The sequence below is a fragment of the Cygnus olor genome, chromosome 2, assembly GCF_009769625.2.
Source record: "Cygnus olor isolate bCygOlo1 chromosome 2, bCygOlo1.pri.v2, whole genome shotgun sequence".
Taxonomy (NCBI): Eukaryota; Metazoa; Chordata; class Aves; order Anseriformes; family Anatidae; genus Cygnus; species Cygnus olor.
This window is the reverse complement of record NC_049170.1, coordinates 41069527-41090007: the sequence shown is the minus strand read 5'-3', so window position 1 is coordinate 41090007 and position 20481 is coordinate 41069527. Positions and strand designations below refer to the sequence as shown.

Here is a 20481-nt window from a genome sequence, read left to right as displayed (position 1 = left end):
TCTGCATATGAACAAAACCAGAGCATCTATCTGAAACAAAAATCAAAAAACACAACTGCAATTGCTCCCCTGTGGCAGTGTGCTTTTACCTCTCTTTCTACAGCGTCCATTCTTAAAAGTGATTCTGCTCATCTTGACGTAAGACATAACAGCAACATCTCCCAACACAAGCAGATATTACCTTTTTCCTGAAAGCTCATAATACACCTCCCCTTGCCCCCCCCCCAAAAAAAAAACAAAACAAAACAAAACAAACAAAAAAACACTGGTGTTTTTCAAGATTTTATTTTGTGGCATTCAGGAAGTAAAAAAAAAAGATTCACTCAAGATGAAGATTACATACTCATTACACATGAACACTACACTTAAATATAATTTTTAAAATGTCTTCTGCAGATCATATGAGCTGGGCCACAAAATGAGTCAGTTGTACCATTGAAAAGAACATAAAAAAAACAAACAGCAACATACCCAGTTTCCTTGAGATCTGCTGTCCATGCAGATGCCATGGTTGGCAAATATGGGTGAAAATTAGTAAATTACTTTGGAAGAGCACCATCCACTGGGACTGTATCCAGATTCAAGGAGCCTTCATGATCACCACAGACGGGACAAATAGGACATAGCAGCTTCAACAGCCTCTCTGCTTCTTCGCCAACACACTGAACCCTCTGCTTATACCCCAGGTACAAATTAACTCAGTTACATAAAGTAAGCAATCACTCTTCCTAAGTGTCTGTTAGATTCCACTTAGACTTTGCATGGAGAACTCAGAGGGTTTTCAGCAGTTCCTGGACTGAGGACATTCGAGCTACTGGTGTCCAGGTACTGAGTGCACGCCACCCAGGGTTTTCCCCACATCATCAGTGAGGAATGGCGAGTCCTGCTGTAATGATGTGCCTACCTTATGAAGCTTCGACCAAGACCATTCTCGAGGCTCTCATGGTCATGGGGTATCCGAGCACTAGAAGAGAATTTTTCTCTTCTGACTGTGAAGCAGACCCATCTTTGCTCATCATACAGTTATTCCAGGACTACTGGTGTGTAGCTGAATCACTGAAGCCTGTGATTACCACAGTAAGGAACTACAAAAATAAGGGAGATTCCTCCAGTTGTTTGCATAAAACTGGCAAACACCAGCTGTAACACTTCTGAAGAAGGCAGCTGTGGTATACCTCACCTTGCAGATCAGAGCACACACTGAAAAGCATTTCCACACCAACTGCTCACGAATGCTTTATTTTCCTAGGCATAAATGCACTAAGTGTGCACCACTGTGCCACTGAATGAAATCTGGAAATTTCATTTCAAAAGCTCATCTAGCCACTGTGCCAGGGTGAGCCTAGTACAAAAATAAAAAAATTAAAAAAACACCTCCCCAAATGCTCTAGAATATAGTTAGTACAAAAATCTACATGTACAGTAATAAAGTCTGAATACAATTTATAAAAGCATTACTAAATATTATGTAATATAAATATATATTCCCTCTAGCTTCATATACACTCTCACATAAATTTATAGCTAGATAGACAAACAGATGTAAGGTAACTTGCCTACAAAGTCAACGTGGGACCGGAATGGAAAATTGCTACCTACCACACAATCTTGTTTCATCTGTTACAGTCAAGGTCCAGGTGAAGAAATCCTACACTAGTATTTTATTCTCAGAAACCTGAAGTTTCTTGCAGTACTTCACCTAGGGTATGCATCCAGAACTCTGTAAATCAAAGAGAGACGATCCTGTATCTATTTCTGGTGTAAGATGGAACACTAACCTGGAAGCCAATTAAGTGCAAAGAAAAACATTTTGATTGAAGCCGATTTTCAAGGCACTCAAGAGACTGCATCCCCTGCAAGTAAGAGCAGAGGGAATGACACAAACAGAAAAAAAAAAATCTCTATTTCAAGACCATTCCTACAAATACAGACCTAGAAATGCACTGACCTTTCCTGCGACCCTTTTAGAAGAGTGAAGTTTGTGGAGTCTTTGGTTTTGTAAGCACGAGATTGTAGTGCCTTTTCCAAAACCATAATATGTTTTGTAGCTCTTCCCCGAAACAAACCAATCTAGACAAATATTTGAAGACTTTTCTTCATTCTCATAGTTTGAATTCGCTACAGTACACCTTTATCAGAAGATACTGAAAGGAAAGTTCTGACTTCTCAATCAGCTTTTTCAGGCTTCCTGCTACGTAACACAGAAGCCCATCAAAATCTCCAGCTGAGGACATTTACAACCCTTATTTTAACCAAACGGATTGACTAGGGTTCCGTAAAAAAGGGGTAAACTCTCACTCAGCTATTCAAATTGGCACATTTACCAACAACAGATCTCCCAACTGTTAAACCCCCAAGCTACACTTCCAATTTGATCCAATGGGGAAAATATTTCCCACTAGGATCATGTTCAACAATAGCGTTAACTGGTCTCATTATTCTTACTAGTTTGTAGGAGGATACGATAACAACTGTAAAAAGAGAAGCACGAAAGTACCAGCTCCTCCAAGATTTTTCCTTTGTCTCCATGGACTCATTGACTATTGTTCTCCATTCTTTGCCACTCGAGGACTTTCTCTTCTCTCTGGCTAAAATACTACCTCACCAAGGAAACCAACTTAGCTGCAAGTGACTAGTCAGCATCAAGGAACTGGAATGCTTGATTTATCTCAGCACCCAAAATCTGAAAAAATTTTCAGTCAAACTAACCCTGTGATTTGTGTCTGCAATATTTGGTTGTCAGTACTGGGCTGGGAAAAATAAAAAATAAAAAAAAAAAGAAACCATCTAGAAGTAAGATGGTTATAGATTTTATAGAGGACAGAGTTATACATAGTTCAGCATGAATCATGAAGAGCAAAGATGAACACAAAAATGGAAGCCAAGTTAATGAAATATTCATAATTTTGATCACAGTTACTAAAACATTTTAACCACTACTTGCTTCTTCTAGATCAGTTCTCCCACTTTACTTGAAACTGGTAGAAATAAAGAAAAAAATAATGCTGTAAATGCCAGTAAAAATGGATAAAGAAAATATTTAAAAGGAAATATGTAAGAAAAGGAATAATGAAGATTCTTGCATACATTCAGAAATGTCTAAGGAGAAAAAAACAAACGTTAAACTGCTCTATCCTGAATTAAGTATCCTTACCAGGATGGCAACTGGTGGTTAGTTCACGACAAGAAACAACACAAATGCTGAGTTAATTCCACCTTAATTTAAGACTTTCATCTTACTGTTTTATTGCTTTGATATTGCCAACATTTCCTTTCTGCAGAACTGCAAAGAGGTGCCCCTTCCCATTCTCATTATTGGCGTATTTGTCCTAATTAGCTGCAAACTAAGCATTTTAGGCTCAACCCTAGAACAAACTCATGTTACTGTCAAATGCCTGGCCCAACACAAGCTGCTTCTACAGAAGTATCCTTAAATTTCCTGCTGATGTAAGGTTCTGCCAGCGAAGAGTCAGGCACTGTGATGTCTCATCCTCTCCTCGTCCCCTCCATATTTCACTACATTGGCAGAATCAATACCGAAATGGGGAAATTACCAGAGGAATATCCTCTTGTATACTCTTTTCCAGTATTTCTTAAAATAGCACACGGATAATCTAGCCTATCACTCACAGTAATTCCTAAGTAGGTCACTACATTTTAGAAGCGAGCATGGCTCTGCAAAACAAAACGTCTTTGCATTCATTACTGGTAGGGAAATGGCACCTTCCTAAATCCGAGGACGGTCTGACTGGTTCATCCTGTTATTGCTGTATTGTCATTCAATAACCTGTCTCCGTTTTACTAGGGCCTTATAAATCAGGCCCCACATTCACGGAGGCTGTAAAACTGTCAATTGTGGATAGCCTGCGTCAAGCTAAGATCTAGTGAGAAGGATCTGAAAACGAACAGCAGGAAACTTTACCACTATCATCTGCTACAGATGAGGAGCACGCAGCATTTCGAATATAAAAGGCTGACATCTACTGCACACATCCGAGGAAGCACAGGTGTAACCTTTCCACTTCAAAGGCCTCTCGATGTTCACTTTTATCAGCCCCGGTGCAATATTTTCAAAACCTCCCTCTGGGTGATGTCCTTCAAGCCTTTTCTAGGTACCCAGTCCCAAATTTGATTTTCCTCCTTTTATTCTCTTGATTCCTCAAAGATCATTCCAGAAACTTGATTTGATTAGAAGTCTCTTTTAACGTAAGCAATTCATCCTCACACACGCGGAGCTGTTGATTCACCTTTTCTTTAATTTCATTTAGCCTGGCTTTCATTTGAGCTATCTCAATTTTAACCTCTGTAAAAGCTCCATCTACCTTGTTTACTGTTTCTTTGATTTGAAAGATCTCCTCCATTAAGTCCTTAAGCGACAACTCTGTGGCCATTTTTGGCTCCAGCTGTTTGTCAGGAGAGGTCAGCCACTGCCTCAGTCTTTTATTTGTCTGGAGCAACATTCAAATTGTTTTCAGAGCAATTGTTTTGTTCCTATTTCCTGCCATCGCTGCTCGAAAATAATAACAAATCGCCTCATTTCTAGGGAGGGTTTTGTCTCTTTACTTCATTATCAAGGCCAGGGAGCATGACAGTTTCAGAGGTAGGTGCCCTGCACAGATTTCCTTGAGTCTTGCTTGAGGATTAATAGTGCAGTAACAGTTAAAAGTTATTTTCTACACGCATACAGCATCCTACATGAGAGCATCTGAAGCTGGCAGGAAAATTAATTCACTTAAGATCCTGCTAGACAGGTAAGTATTGATCTTATGAACAAGAAAACTAGTAACAAAAATACTGCATTACAAACTTACACATGAAAACAACCTTTTTTTTCTTTTTTAATTTACTTTTAAAAAAAAAGACAGATCAGGTCAGCAGGATCAGTTCCTCAGTCGTACAGGAAGCCTGTGGCAGAGCTGGAAATAGAAGGAAGGTTTCCTGCCTTGATATGCAAGTCTATCTTTTCTCCTCCAAATGCACATGGCATGCTCAAAGGAAACCAGCTAACTTAAAGAACTGATGAAAGAGTAGTTTTAAGATCAGGAAAGGGCCATTCTCAAAGAAACCTTTACACTTTGGTCTATCATTTCATGTATCAGTCAGTTGATAAGGAAGATAGACTTAAGACTCAGCTGTACAAAACCCACATGAAGACTGGCATATTGTAGAAATATTTCATTTAAAAAAATCCAGATTTTTAAAAATTATAAACACACTGTTCCTATCAAGATCAGCTGAGATTTATGCACTGCCATACACCAAAAAACAAAAAAGCAGAACACTGGCTATTGAGGCTCTTACCACTTGGGATGGGAATCATCCAAATCAATACCAACTAACTACAAATTAGTCAAGAAATTTAGGCTCCCATCCCAGCCAGTACAGCCAGCCTGCCTTCCAACAGGAAATGTATCCCACCTTCCACAGTCACTTTTCTTGAGATGAGATGATTTCTGAGGGCCCCGTTCCCTTCAATATCTGAACTCTAGAAGACTGGGCAACCAGCTTGTGTGCAACGTCTAATGTTTAGACAGCTAATTTGAAGTGAAATAAATCCAACTCTTACACGCTCTTTCCAAGTGGATTCATTTATAGCTTTAACATTTAATGTCTGTTACCTCAAGAGGTAAAGTTGTGGGTTTTTTTTTGAAGCCATTTTTCTAACACTATAAATCTTTACCACATTGAAAAATTGTTTCAGTATTACCTACACATTACTTTAACTAAAAATATACTAATAAAGTTACACTTCCAACCTGTGACTCTAGAAGAACAGAAATCCAAAGTTAGATTGCTAACCAACTAAAGGACACCCAACTATATAGTTTTAAAAATACTTACTTAAAAAAATAGGTTTAAAAAAAAAAAAAAAAGCTCCACGTAAAAAGACTTACAAAGCTCCACAGAAGTACCCTGACAGTCATTTTAGATTTTTCACCTTTGACTGACTGGAGAAAAACATCTGCAGCAAGAAGTTGGGTTATCAGGTTGTGTTGTACATAAATTCATGCCAGCTTCTTTGTAAGAATGCTAAAGAAAACCTATCTTTTTTTTTTCCCATCATACATTAGTATTTTAACAATGAAACGTCCCACCAGAAAGAAGATCATGATGTAAAGTCCTAACATATACCCTTAATCTCCGAACCATAAATACTTCCAATAGTATCTCTAAATCTCTAAACTGGGGAGTGAAAAACAAGGAATAAATATATGTAAAAAGACTCACTTTTTAAAAAGAGATCTAACCTATAAATAGAGAAATAATCAATCCAGTTATAATACATTCTTCTTACATTAAAAAAATCCATCCTGGTGCAATCTATTTGGTAAGCCATAAAAAATAAGACAAGACAGCTGGGTCTTGAGTCTCATTCTCACTGAGGCCCCATTTCGTTGCCAGAACAGTGTAAAGCAGCCTCTGTGTAAAAGAAACGAAGCCCAGATGAATGTGCAGCAGAGCACAGCGATCCTATACTCATAGCTATTAGGAGAAATCCAGAACAGGATGTAGGAAAATCATACAAGCTGTATCTAAAGAGACAGAGGCCACATCTGGATATAAGATTAAATGTAAGTGTGCTATGCATGTACAGGACAGAAAAATAAAATTACTTGGACCTAAACTGAGACATATCACAGTGATGACACAAAGAATAAACAGTGGTACTGTGAGCTATGTTTGCTTACCAAGCAAGAAATGAAGCATTTTGAAAAATTATTTTAAAACACTCGTAATACTAGAATGCAAAAACAGTGCTTTTAGTGACTGATATTTCTAATCTTTACTTACTCTCTGCAGTAGTGACTGTATAAAATAAAACAGTAAAAATTCCTAGCCAAGCAAAATACCTGATAATATAACTCCCTGGCTTGGCTTCCAAAGACTCATGCAAAGTTTAGTAGCTGCATGGCCAAATAAATCTTTTTACTACAGCTTTTTTTTGTGTGTGCATGTGTGTGAAAATGGTCAATACAGTATTTTCTGTATTATATACCAGGACTGCAGTCACAACCCAAGAATGCAGATCTTTCACCCGTTCATTATGGAAAATATTGCTTGAGGGAAACTGCTTTAAACTGATTTATGTGGTAGACACAGAAAGACAACCCAGTCAAATTGGACGATGTGGCAGATGGTAATGGATTTATGCATATTTATGTAGCATGTATTTACTTGTCGACTTTGTTATCCATCTTTTGCCCCTTCCAAAAGTAGATGGCAATTTATAACAACTGTGATGCTGTGGCTGGCTGACACTCCCTTCACAGCCCTTTCCTTTGGACAGGCTAAAAAGCAGCATGCTTTGTGCAGCTATTTTAATTGTTTTACAGTTTTATTACAAAACATCCTGTCTGTTACACTTGCTTCCTGAGGCTATCATAACAATGTTAGTTGCTCCTGCTTAAATCTGCCTCGGGGTATCTGCTTTTACAGTTACAATTAAAGCCAGTAAGTAGTTCACCAACATGTTAACATTAATTTGTCTTTTAATTTATTTGACCTTTTAAACTAAGCAAGTAACTCACTGAGGTAAGGGACGCACAGAGAACAAAGTTCAACCATTATCAAACATTTTTACAGTAACGTGCTTTCTGGTTATTTTCCACCGTAACACTGAACTGTTCAGCTGCGAGTGCTTTTATTTATTCTGAATTATTTCCAAAGAGGCATAATGCATTCATACAGCATTTAACATGTGCAGGCTTTACGTATCACTAATGCAGATACCACCAGGACAATCTGTAAGATTCGTAGCAGACTAGCTGAAGAATCTGAAAACAGTTTCTAAAAAAAATTCATGAAGATCTAAGCAAACTGCTTCGGTTTTGACACCATTTTCTTACGCAGACCTAGGAAATGTGAAGAGGGTGAAACTTCAGGAAGTCAGAGGGTGAAAGTCAGAAACTTCTGACACCCTTGGTGCCCATTTAAAACCACAGTCCTGTACCTGCTGTATGCTTTACAATAACCAATAGGAACTACTGCAGAACTACCTAGACATGCTTATTTCAATATTTAGGATACCAAATAGATACAGGTTTGTACTGATTACATGTCAATGTAAAGTGTATTCAAATAAACATGTAAATAAGCCTCCCAAACCACAGTAAGACTCCCCAGACAGGGTTTTAGCACTACTTCAACCAACTTGCTGCTAGGCTGACTCCACGCTCAGCTGGCTCTGTTTATTCCAGCTCCCCTGTTTTTCCCATATGCCCACCCTTTGTCTACGACTGTACGACAGCCACCACAAGAGCAAGTTGACAAATCCACCTAAAACCCCACTGAGATGAGAGGGCTGCCACCCACCTCCAGAGCGCTCCCCGCTAAATTAGTCAAGGGGGGATGGCAGGGAAACACTCATCAAATGGTCCTTTACTGTTAGGGCCGCCCAGCTTCACGTGAGAAGCAATGGAGAGGAGGGAGAGAGGGAGGGAAGCATGGGGGAAAAATGCTAGAAAGTGGAAAAGATGAAATGAAAACAGGGAAACAGCCACGACTGCCTAATAAAAAATAAATCCTCGTAAAAAGTGTTCATTCACTCCCTCCTGGGTGATTAGAACACTTGACTCCTTCTTGCAAACCTCCCCTATGGTGAACGAAGCTTTAAATGATTACTGCCATCTTCCTTGCAAGTTCCCCAACCTCTCTCAGCAATAAAAGCCCTTACTCAGCTGTGCTCCCAAGACTCTGTAACCTCCAGCCTTAATCCTCCTGCAGCAGTCACCAACAATTAATGCTACACCAAAAAGACAATTTTGCAGGGAGGGGAAAAAAAAAAAAAAAAACAAAAAAAAACACATCCAAAACTTATTTCTGGATAAAGTGGAAAAAAAAAAAAAAGAGAAAATATTTGGGATTTTCAACAAATTTAGTATCAGTGTTGGAAATAAAAATCAAGTTTACAACTATTCTGTTCAATTGTGACATCTGGTAATGCACACTATCCCTTTTGATACATAATGCAATTAAAGACCAAAAACAAGCACCCGAAACAGTTGCATATCTTTCCGTTTACCCTGCGCTGCCAGCAGCCTGTCCGCGCTGCCAGGGGATTTAGTGCAGCGAGCTGTGGAAATAAGAAATCAGACGGCGCCTCACCTTCGCACTGAGGCCACACAATATGAAGAAAAATGCTGCGGCTGGAAGTGGTCGTCGGTCAATTACTCACCCTTTAAAATCCTATTATCTTCCAATTCTGCCGAGGGAAAAAAAAAAGGCACCGCTGAACACAGGGAGGCAGAACAAACGCTATCTTTTTAACCAAATGTGTCCAAAAGAGGTTGTCTCTCCATATGCTGCCAGTCACCCAGCTGAAAGGCTCGGTTCTGACTGGGTGGCTCGTAGCACCGAGTCAAGTTAATGGCATTTTTAGAGGTGTATGTGGCAATATTTGACTTAAGGCTGTTTAGCGCATCATGGCTACGGAATAAGCAACAAAGAGTTCTAGATAAAGCAGATAAAAGGAATGCAAAACCCAGCCAAGAGAAAGACTAATGCCTGCCAGGTAAAATGCAAAACAACATGTCAAGAAGCATATTCTGTAATGAGGCAGCAAGATGGATTCAAAATACATTTCTAGCAGCGCATAAGATCAGTCCGCTTGTCATTAAAGAAATCTGCTTGAGCGCACCCATGTTCATAAACACCTTCCACAGGGCTAAGGACACAAATTATAGCAGAGCGAGGATTTATCAGATGCCACAGCAGGAGGAAAAGAAAAAAGCTTTGCTCTGGTGTAAGATCAGACAGACCTCTTGGTAAGTCGCCCCCCAACACTGTATTTATCCTATAAGGCAGACTCCAAAGATCTTAGAAACATCCCTCCCTTCTGCCTCGCCCCCACATTTAAATCTCTGCAAATAAAAAATAAAAGCATTTTAACATCATTACAAGTGGAACCCTGCAGACTGACTGCATTTTCCCCTACCCTAAAGGGACCACGCTGCATCACATATAACCTATATAAGACGAACACGGGTGGCTATGAGCTCCTGCACCACTCCAGAGAACTGGACAGTCTGCAGGACCACAAGAGACAGAAAACCAGTGAAGAAGTGTGCTCGGTTAAAGCTCTCTGCTCTCGCACTAAGGGATTATTTCCCAGGGACAGAAGCCCTCTGCTGGTCAAGACTTTCCAGAAGACAATTTACAGCAACTACATACATACAGGTCTTAATTTATCAGTGGTCATATATCAAAATAAAGTCACGAATGAGATATGCAAGAACACATTTCATATGAGGAAAGGCAAGCTCGATAGATTAGGGTAAATTCATCTTTTTTATTCTGAGAAGCTGGGTAACCTCTGCTTTGTTATTTCAAAAAGTGCTGTCCACCCCACAGTTAAATACGTAATTGCTTTTAAAAAATGTCTGACTTAAACAGTCCTGACCTTACATATACACTTGACACCTCTTTTACTGCTCATACAAGAACGACAAGAACCATTCAAATAAATCATTTTACTGTGATAAGCAGCCAACACTGCAAGTCTGTTCCCCAGCACAGGTATTTAATATTCAAATGTATTAATTCTTTCAATTTGTTTCATATTTAATATTGCTATCAGACAATGTAATTCCAATCAGGATTGCAAACTAAAGTTTAGGCATAAAATAACGCAACACCTCTGCTTCCCAAGAAACTAGAATATTTGGCCTTTAAAGGGAGCCACACTAAATCTGGTTTAGGCTGAGAACGTAAGTAGGCTTGGAAGCTGTGGTATTGAGATTGGTTCATTAGTTTTTGGAGTGCTCAAAAAACAAACAGTTTTTTTGCTACCTGTTCATAAGTGGAATTATTTTCCTTCAAGATGTGCAAATAACCATCTTTTTATACTCACACCTTAAGCTCAAGAGAAAGAGCTGAATTAATTTTGGATTTCTGCAAGAAATCGAAGTCTTGTTCTAGCTCCCTTCACCCCAAAAAAGAGACTCAGCGGACAAGTCAATCTTTGGATACACAGATTTTATCATGCACACATACACAAACACACGTGTTCCCATCTCCAAGCCCTCCTACAGCTGTTATTATTTATTTATTGTTGTTACTGAGATGCTGGGGGACTTCAGTCAAGAATCTGACTTTACAGTCCAGTGCTTCACCATTTTCACTGCAAATTCAGCATCTAGGTTATAACAAACCCTGGGAAAAAAATCACCGTCTTCACACACCACTTAGTCCAGAGCTTTGCAGCTCTGTGCATTTATGCTTGGCATCTTTAAATCTACTCAGAATAAAGAAAATCAATGAAAATATATAAATAAAAGATATCCAATCAGGTACAGTTCTACATATGGGAATTCTGCTGTGTGGTAGAAGTAGCATATTTCTAAATCTATACCAACAACTGAACAGTAAATCAATGGAATACAGCAGGTCTACGAAAAAATCCTGCCATTAAGATATTCCTAAAAAATATTTTAAAACCCAGTAAGGCAGAATCCTTAAAAATTAAAGCTGATGGCATTATAAATTGATTACAGACAACAAAAAATGTGGCAGGTATAGCAGAGTACACCACTTCTTAACTCCAAGCAGCTGGTGAATACCACAGAAGCCACTGCTTGGCCATCTACGTGTACTTTACGTGCCAAGTCTAGAAACTACATTTATCAGACACCCAACATCACGACAGAATGTCCATCAATCCATCTCCTAATTTCAGCCTCACAGGTACCAAACTTTGCTAGGATATCCGAGTGCTGCCAGCCTTTCCCATTGATGAAATACTTCAGTGTAAATAAGATACGGTTCCACCTGAGAAGCTGAAGTGAACAAAATACACTGAATATTCTGAGTAAACTACGATGAAACTCCCAGTCCTTTGGTCATTTAAACAGCTTATTACACCTACTACAGCTACAACCAATAATCCTGCTCGCATGCACCGAATTCATATTGCTAATACCTTAAATCTGTTATTTTCTTATTTCTTAGCATTTGGCTTTATAGTCTCAGGCAACAGTGCCCTTCTGATGTTGTAGTTTCTGCATGATTTTCTAGTTAATTTCTTTTAATGACAAACAGGATTTCTATTAAATTATGTCACACTTAACTACCTGAGTCAATAGCTGTGCTGACTCTTCAGTTTTAATGCAGAGCTTCCTAATAAGTGATCGTGGTGGTAGTGACCCCACTGTCATCCTCTGGACCATATCCAGGTGAGGAGATGCTTCCCAAGGAGGCCGTGCATACAAGCTCCTCGCAGACAGAGGTAACATTTATGGGTTCTCAGAGAGGAGCTGGCTCCAGCGGGCACAAACTCTTCCTGCTCATTCTGTCCTGGGCTCCCACTCCTCCTCTCCTCTGCCTAGGTGCTGTTGTTTCCTGTGTTCCACAGAAGGAAACGGGAGTAAATGGCATCACACCCACGCAACAGGATTGGGCTCCCTGCAGTTTTACAGGAAAGGGCAGTCTTAACCAATCTGTAAGAAGACATCATTTTAAAGCAGCCATCTGAAGAGAAAAAAGCATGTGACAAATCACATCCTGTGGAAACAGCCTTGCCCTGTACGGTGTTGTCTCAAGAACACATAGTTAACAAAGGAGCTTAAACTGTAATTGCAATTACTACAACATGTTAATACTCAAAAGTCATACTTTTAGCATGGCTCATCACTCGACATTTCTGGCAAAGCACTTTCTGGATGAATTACAAATGACTTGTACTGGCTTTTAAAAGCAAAGCACCATCTCAACGATTCAAGTTCTGCGAAAACCCGCAGTTAAAATTAATGCTTAGTCTTGAAGACCTAAGACAAGACTGATGTTCCAACTCACACGAGACACACATTAAAGACGACCCTAAGGAGAACAAAAATGTAGGTCTTGAAGCTTGCAGAACACTTAACGGCAGTGAGTCAAGAGCTTTGCAGGACAGGTACCAAGGGTGGAAGTTATTTTTAAGTAAACTGCAACAACTCTTAGTCCCAGATGTACTGTGATGCAAACACCCAGCATTTAGCTCATCCTACACAGAAAGCAAGCTTTCTGGGAAACTGACAGCACGTGCACAAAGGCACCTATCTTTGGACATACTGTGTTTTATACCCGAAAGCCCCACAGAGAACTGAGGAGCAGGGCTCAACCCGTGGCAGAAGTGGAAGGCCCAGCAGATGGAGACAAGCAGGTGCCCAGGACAGGGCACAGCTTCAGCCAGGTCCCCGCATGGGGTGGCACATCTGACCCAACCCAATGCAGAGCATCTCCAATCTGAACAAACACCATCCTTGCATCCAGCAAGAGAAGCAGAGAGAAGAAAAGGAACTGGGACGGAGCAGAGCAGGTCAGACCTTGCTCAGGGCTGCCCACAAAACGGCGCCTGACCCAAGTCTGCGCGCTGGCTGGGATCCCACCCACCCGAGGGCCTCAGCTGCATGCTTCTACGGTTCAAGTTACAATTGCACCTATTTAAAAGCTCATTTATGCTGCCAAGGAATATAAAGAATCTTTACATTAAACAGGAATCAAAGCCGCAAATATTTATAAGGCTAGCAGGACTTCCAGCACCGAAGCAACACAGATTTCATATCGTTCCAGCAGTCATTAAGGAGTGGGAATTTTTGATCACTTTAAGGCTCCCTTGTATCTGATAGAGCATTACACAGGGTGAGAGCATCTTGAAACATGTAGTAAGGCATCTGAAAGTAACTGGAAGTCATGTGGATAAAAAAACAGAAACTGGGATTTTAGAATTAACAAACAAGACATTACAAATCTTGCTCATATTTCAAACACAACACTGGGAAAGTGTGTTTTTATTTGTACCAAACCTAATGACAAACAAACATACAAATACTTAAGATCTTTTGTTGTATCTTATTCTGAGCCATTGTTTGGCAGCAATCTGCACAGTATTTATTCCTCTAGAGTCTGGCTCCGGTGCCTAAACATTTTGTTTCGCTCAGGTGACAAAGGCTGATGCTTCCACGTGCTAATGTTTCAGAACCTGACACCCATTCAGCAGACACGGTGAAGAGGTATAAAAACAGTGCAGTAAGAATGGTGTGCGGCAACCCAATTATGGGGCTATCAGGCATTAGGTTTCTCTAGGCATACCCTTTTTTCCCATCCAGGTATTTCATGCAGGTACAAAAAGGAGTGCTCTGTTGAGGCTCTGATGATGCTTTTACCTAGCGTAAAGTCGAAAGATGGTAATGAAATAACTGAACACATGTGAGTATCTCCTTGGTAACCTAAGTAAATGTACATAAGGCAGTCAACATAAAGATGTTAAGACACCTCCGAGCTGCAGTGCTCAGCCCTTTCATGATCTCATTCTAGTAAACTGTTTTTCTGGTATAGGTGATGGGATAGGAGAGGAGGAAAAAAGACAGGGAAAGGAAAGATAAGCAGACCAGCGTTAACAGAGCAGTATGTCTGGGTTCATGACTTGCCAGTTTGCAACTCATTTTGTTCTGTAATCTGACAGTTCTCCCTTTCTCTTTCCTTCCATCTTTTTGAAGATCATGTGAAACGTTTCCTCCCCCTTCTCAACTTCTTTGCCTGAATTTCCACCAACATCTCTATTACTTCCCATCTTGGATTACTCCCCCATTCCCTCCTCTGTGAATCTTAAAAAACAAGACACTAATTTATAATTGCCAGTCCAAGTTTACAAAATCCTCATTTCATGACTGCTCTCTCTCCCCCAAAAAGCAGAACACATTTAATAAATGGCTGTACTAAAACCAGTATTTCCCTCCTGCAAAAATAAGCTTTGGGGGGCACTAGCAGTCTTGCTAGAAAAAGGATGGCAGCATTAGATCACAGCTAATTAAGTACCTTTTCCTCCAAATTCCATATGGACTCAGTTTTCATCATGCTTCTTAAATAAGACTCATCACTGCAGTTATCTTCTGGACTATGAACAATATCAAAGTATAGAACATAATATTTATATAAAAGCACGTTACAAATTGATCCTGAGGGCGGGAGCAGTAATTTTGCTGTCTACACGAACTATCTTTAAGTGCAGTTAAGAAATCATTTCACAGGCTCAAAGTATATAATAAAATAAAGGTAATAAGCATGACTGAGACACAGAGGGAACAGATTATCTTCTGGCAATATACCCTACAATTGTGACTGGAAAAAAAAACTGGTAGTCTGCAGCTGAGCAGAAAATGTATAATCTGAAGGGATTTCTTCATTTAAAATGAAAACAATCTGCTACCCTTTGATAAAACAGTAAGAACTTACAGTATTACATAAATTACAGAAAACAGCACAAGAGAACATAAGTCTAATGGGGGGAAAAAAAAAGTCTTTTGGTATCTCCAGCATTGAAAAGTTGCTTTAGTTGACTAGATAATATAAACTAACAGAACAGCAGGTATCACGAAACTTGATTCCACGTCTGTTCACTCCTATCTTTATGCTGATACACAAATCCAAAGCTTTTTCTCTATTGCTCCCTCTTGTCTTACTGGTACTAACGATCAAAGCTGTTAAACTGAACTCAAGTAAAACCAGAAACAGATTTCCTATGCAAGTTTCTCAAACTCCACTTACAAGCTCCGTGTGCTTTTCCATCTGAAATTAAATGATATTCATCTTTCACAGACAAAGCATCTCAGAATTAACTATGCAGAGTAATTTTTCAGCAAGATTATTACTAATCGCTTCTTGTGACTCCATTTTCAAAACATGTTCTGACAAGAAAGAAATAAACTGGTCTAGGTCAGGTCTTAGAAGTGGAAGCCAAAAGTACAATTATAATTAATTATGAAACAATTCGATACATTAAGGAAATGCCTTCCTATGCTTGTTTAAGTAGATAAGCAGTATAAAAAACTACTGTGTTGAAGACTATGCCTGTATGCAAGAGAAAAATGCAGTATGATCCTGTTTCCAGCATAGAAAAGAAACTGCAGCCACAGCCACTGAAACTATAAATTCACCCATTTACAGTCCCACAAAGAATCCCTGCACCGAAACACCCCTCCAAAGCAGAGTGGATTTTTGGTCTTCCCCCAGACTAAATTGACCTGCTGCTTGAAGCCGTGGACACCACACTTCAGAGGCAAAGCACAAGCATCAAGCTGGGCTGCTGCAGAATTCAGGCACTGACTTCAGTGGAAGACAGCCACATCTTGCTGTGGGGAAAACAGGCCAGGAAATTAAATATACATCAGCATTAAAACTAGATGTACAGAAATAGCTTACACCAGACATAATTTTTGGCTTACCAGCCCTGCATGCATAGCCTGCATACATATTTCATTTTTAACTACGAAGGCAGAACTTTTGAGCAATCCACTTTCTGTGACACTATGTTTACCGTCTTATGCATCATAGTTTGGGAGAAAAAAATAATATAACAGCATTAGCATGTAGTAGATTTTTATATTTTGAAGAAGATTCTAGTTAAAAAGAAAAATTAACTTCATGGATAATACCCAGCACACTGTCCCATTACTGTTAATGAAAACCACCTTATAAAATCCTTTCCTGGGTGCTTAAGCTTTCAGTTTATAGCTCTCACCTTCCAACTATTTCCTTCCCCCGCTACCTTTTCCTTTCATGGTTAATTCCTTTACTAACTGACAAAAAATAAATTGTATATGAGACACCCCACCTCAGAGCAACATCTACAGCGCGCAGAAAGTGCAGAAACACTCAGCTACAGCCCCACGTTTAATGTTTACTTGTAACAGCACCACGAGGCTACCAGCATTCAATATTTCATACAGTTTAACATAAGATGAATATCTGGCATATCCATAGGTGCAAAAAGGAAATGACTTTTTCCTGTACTATGACAGCTTAAAGAAGCTCGACAAAACCTGCGAAGTGTCAGCATCTTCTTACAGACAAAGACAATGGATACCCATACCAAGCTACTAACATCCACTCAAACCCTGCTGTTCTTTTCTTCTTCCAGCACTTACCCAAGCTAGCATTCATTTCTGTAATTCTTTAAAGTACTGAACATTTAAGCATGTCACCATTCTATGATGTCTCATTTATATAATTAGCACTAACATATGGCCCACAATCAGTGTGGGAAATCTAAAATATTCTTTGGAAAGCTATCAAACCTAAAGGGATATGATTTTCAATAAGTGAAAAGAATTAAGTATGCAAATCTTGCTTACAGTAAGGACAGCAAGGAAATGGAGATGTAGCCTAGAAGGTGTGCTTGCTTGCTTACTATCCCAAAAGCAGGGTTATTCTGTTCTGTATCTGTCAGTGCCAGTACAAACCAGAAAAGTTCTCATACAACAACATGCAGAGAAGTCCTGTGGCTACCACTTTGGCTGAATTTTAACAGTGCAGTGAAAGTCTATAAAGTAGATAAAACCAAAACCCTCTACCAACATGCCAGATATAGCTAACACAGGTCTGAACACAGCTTCATGGCAGATTGCACTAATTCATGTTCTTTTTAAAGCTTTAGCTGTCCCCTGGACAGGGACACCTCTGCAACATCTCCAGCAAGCAACACACCCTGTGCTACCAGGGAATGCTTTGAAGCAAGCTCCCTCTAATTCCCTTTTCAGGGGTGAAAGCCCACCATCCCTAAAAATCTATGGACTAAGTTTTCAGTCTCCTTCACCAATTCCTGACTAGGAAATCTGTATCTGATTCAAGCACGGCACCACCCTCCGGGCTGGCAGCAGGCACCCCACCACCACCACCCACGGGGAATGGCTAACGCCAGCAGGTAGCAGAGGGAAACCAGAAGAGCACCAGAGCCCCTGCCTACATGTCAGCAATAGGTTATCTAACTCCTGGAAATAAGCCTTCACGATCAACAGTTGTGCCTGTTACTTATTAATGAATCGATAATTAATCAGTCATACAGATGTAGGTGAAACACTATAGGAAATGTATGGCAGATCCTCCAGCGATAATGATGAGCTGAACACCAGCACAGCTTCCGTGGCATTGCAAGAGCTCACAACTTCCCCAGGAAGCCTGGCTGGCTTTCACACAGATCAGAGAAACTTGCGCAGGCTGGCACGTGTGTAGCAGCAAAAACTGTTTGCAAAGTATATAGCCTCTGTTTACAGCCAACAACTTTACTCTTCACTACAGCATTATTTAGGGAGGAAAAAGAAAAATCTGAAGCCCCTGATGAGCATACGCTAAGGAAATACACTCCAAAGCAATGTGATCACCACTAGGTTTCAGAATAACCACTGAAAAATGGAACCAGCTATACATTTCTCAGAGCAGCTTTTAGTAGTTGTTAGTTGTTCCAGAAAAACCCTTTCTTACATGCAACTTCACCAACATAAAAGCTCACTAATTTATTTTTTCTAAACAAACTCCCGCACCCTGTGGTTAAGAATCTAAGCAAGTCAAATAAACGAAACAAACCAAATTGGCATTTGACGTATCACTTTTAAGAGTGAGCTGTGACAACTCACTAATGATTTCAGCCAAAGAAACGAACAGTGTGACATAAAAGGTATAAAAGCAAGAAATCCGGAGATACGGATGAAACAGTGAGCTGGGATAAACAGGTAAAACCATCTTCAGTGAACACCATTGCTCAGATCAGCTCTAAACCCATCCCTTACGATGTTCTGCACCTTTTATTGTTAGGTGTATCCATCTTTAAAAAACTGTAAGCTGTTCTAAACGTGTGAACAACAGTATGTTGACAAAATTTATTTTGAATCTTAGGCCGAGCCCCAAACGTGCAACATTTGCCTACAGTGAAAGCTTCCTAAAGCTGGAAAACTGACAGTTGTGAAAGGAATCAAATGTGTTAACAGGTATTGAAGAGAAACTTAACCATTGCATTCCACATATGTTAAAAAAAAAAAAGGCAAGCCAAGGCCACGAGCATGTGGGAAGGAAGAGTTGAGGGAGGATCTGCTGGACTGAGCTGGCAGCTGCAGAGGAACTACAAGTTTGCAGTGCCATCGTCAATGAGTTTCATAGCAGGCACGTAAGAAAGGGCATCAAGGCCACCGTGAAAAAAAAAAAAAGAGAAACAAAACAGCTACAGATGAAGAAAAAAAAATCTGCAGTTTTCCTTACAGCAACAAAGTATATGGGCTTTCCTTACTCTTTTAGCTATATTCAAGTTACTCATTTATTTTATTCAAACCCTCCTTGCAGCTTGTTGGCTGCTGAAACCTCCGTCTGATCTGTCTCTCACAAGTTTCAAAGGTGGAAGACGGAATGTGTTAAGATGATGTCTTAACTTGTCCAGGCAACTCAAATTTTTCTAAAATGACTACCACTGTTCTATTCAAGGGCTGTACAGCAGCTGAATATGAAAGCTGGTTTGCTGTGACAAGAAATGGAACAGACCCAAGATGTTCAACTCATACTTAATAATTACTCATTACTGACTAAATGAGAGCAATTGTGTGGTAAGGTGATATAACCTGACAGTACTTTCAATCCTGCATCTTGGCATATGCAAAGGTTTGTTCTTCCTCCTCTCCTCAGCCCTTCCCTATTTTCAGGTCTTGACTTTCACCTCTTATGCTGCATGGTATTAAAATTATTAAAAGGAATGAGAGAATAGGAGACAAACACAATTTACCATAATTCTGAAACCTCTCTCAGTTCTGTCTAATTCTTGCTAGTAGCTATACAGCAAAAACTGCCTCTGCTCAAAGATGAGAGTTAATGGACAATTGGGAAGGCATGTTGAACTGAGGTCACAGAATTAAATATTATTTAAGAGCACAATATGCAGTGACACAAATGACATTTCTGCTGAGAAACAGCAACATTAGCCTCAGAGTAAGTGAATGATGTGCATCCTTCCTACAGTTAAACTGTTCTTTAATAGAGACAAATCATGAAAAAGGATGCAAAGACTTTTAAACACAAAGGAGATTACAACCTAAAACCTTAAGCCAAATTTTCACTTTTATTAATAAGGTTATTTTACATCACTTAAGTAGAAGAAAGGAATTGTTAAGACCTTTACACTGTCAAGATGTCAAGAGTAGAATGAAACACCTTTAATACAACTGAGAGAATCAGACCTAAGCAAGGTGTCTAATCTAGGGGAAAATACTATATATATAATGTATTATTATATTATCTATTACTATTTAATATCTTACAATGTTATATATATTTCATTCATCCATATATATAAAGACATATTTATTCACCCATATATATTTGTGCGTGTGTGTTATGTTTTATATACAGATGAATAACAGAGCAGTGCACTCAGGGTGCGGATAGCCAGTAACTGTCCTAGCTCCCCTCCTAAAACATGAAGAAGTAACATTTCTTCAGATTTCACTCTGAAATCTGAAGAGGACCAGAATTACCAGTAACCATGAATGTCGATGCTTTAAGTAATTTAAGATAAACACATGAAATTGTATTCTTATGTTTTCTAACATAGCACTAAAGATAAAGGAGTTTGTTTAGCTCAGTTTACTTCCTTCTTCCAAACATAACAGCCTTTTAATTAATCATTTCCCATTATTAAAGAGCTTTCATATATTTGACGTGCAAATCGCTAGGCATTTTGGCGTGGCC

The 20481-nt window shown here is 39.4% G+C and overlaps 1 protein-coding gene across 4 annotated transcripts in view; it reads right to left on the bottom strand.

The window, feature by feature from the left end:
* RARB (retinoic acid receptor beta) overlaps nucleotides 1-20481 on the bottom strand; it is a 331581-nt gene that overhangs the window by 281962 nt on the left and 29138 nt on the right. The window contains exon 3 of one of the 4 annotated variants that reach the window (XM_040550267.1): nucleotides 9106-9202. The exons of 2 other annotated variants lie outside the window; for them this stretch is intronic. The gene's annotated coding sequence lies outside the window, so the exon portion shown is untranslated. Of the gene's footprint in view, nucleotides 1-1599; nucleotides 1620-9105; nucleotides 9203-20481 lie in introns of those variants that run through there. One more of the 4 variants, XM_040550268.1, reaches the window with a different exon arrangement.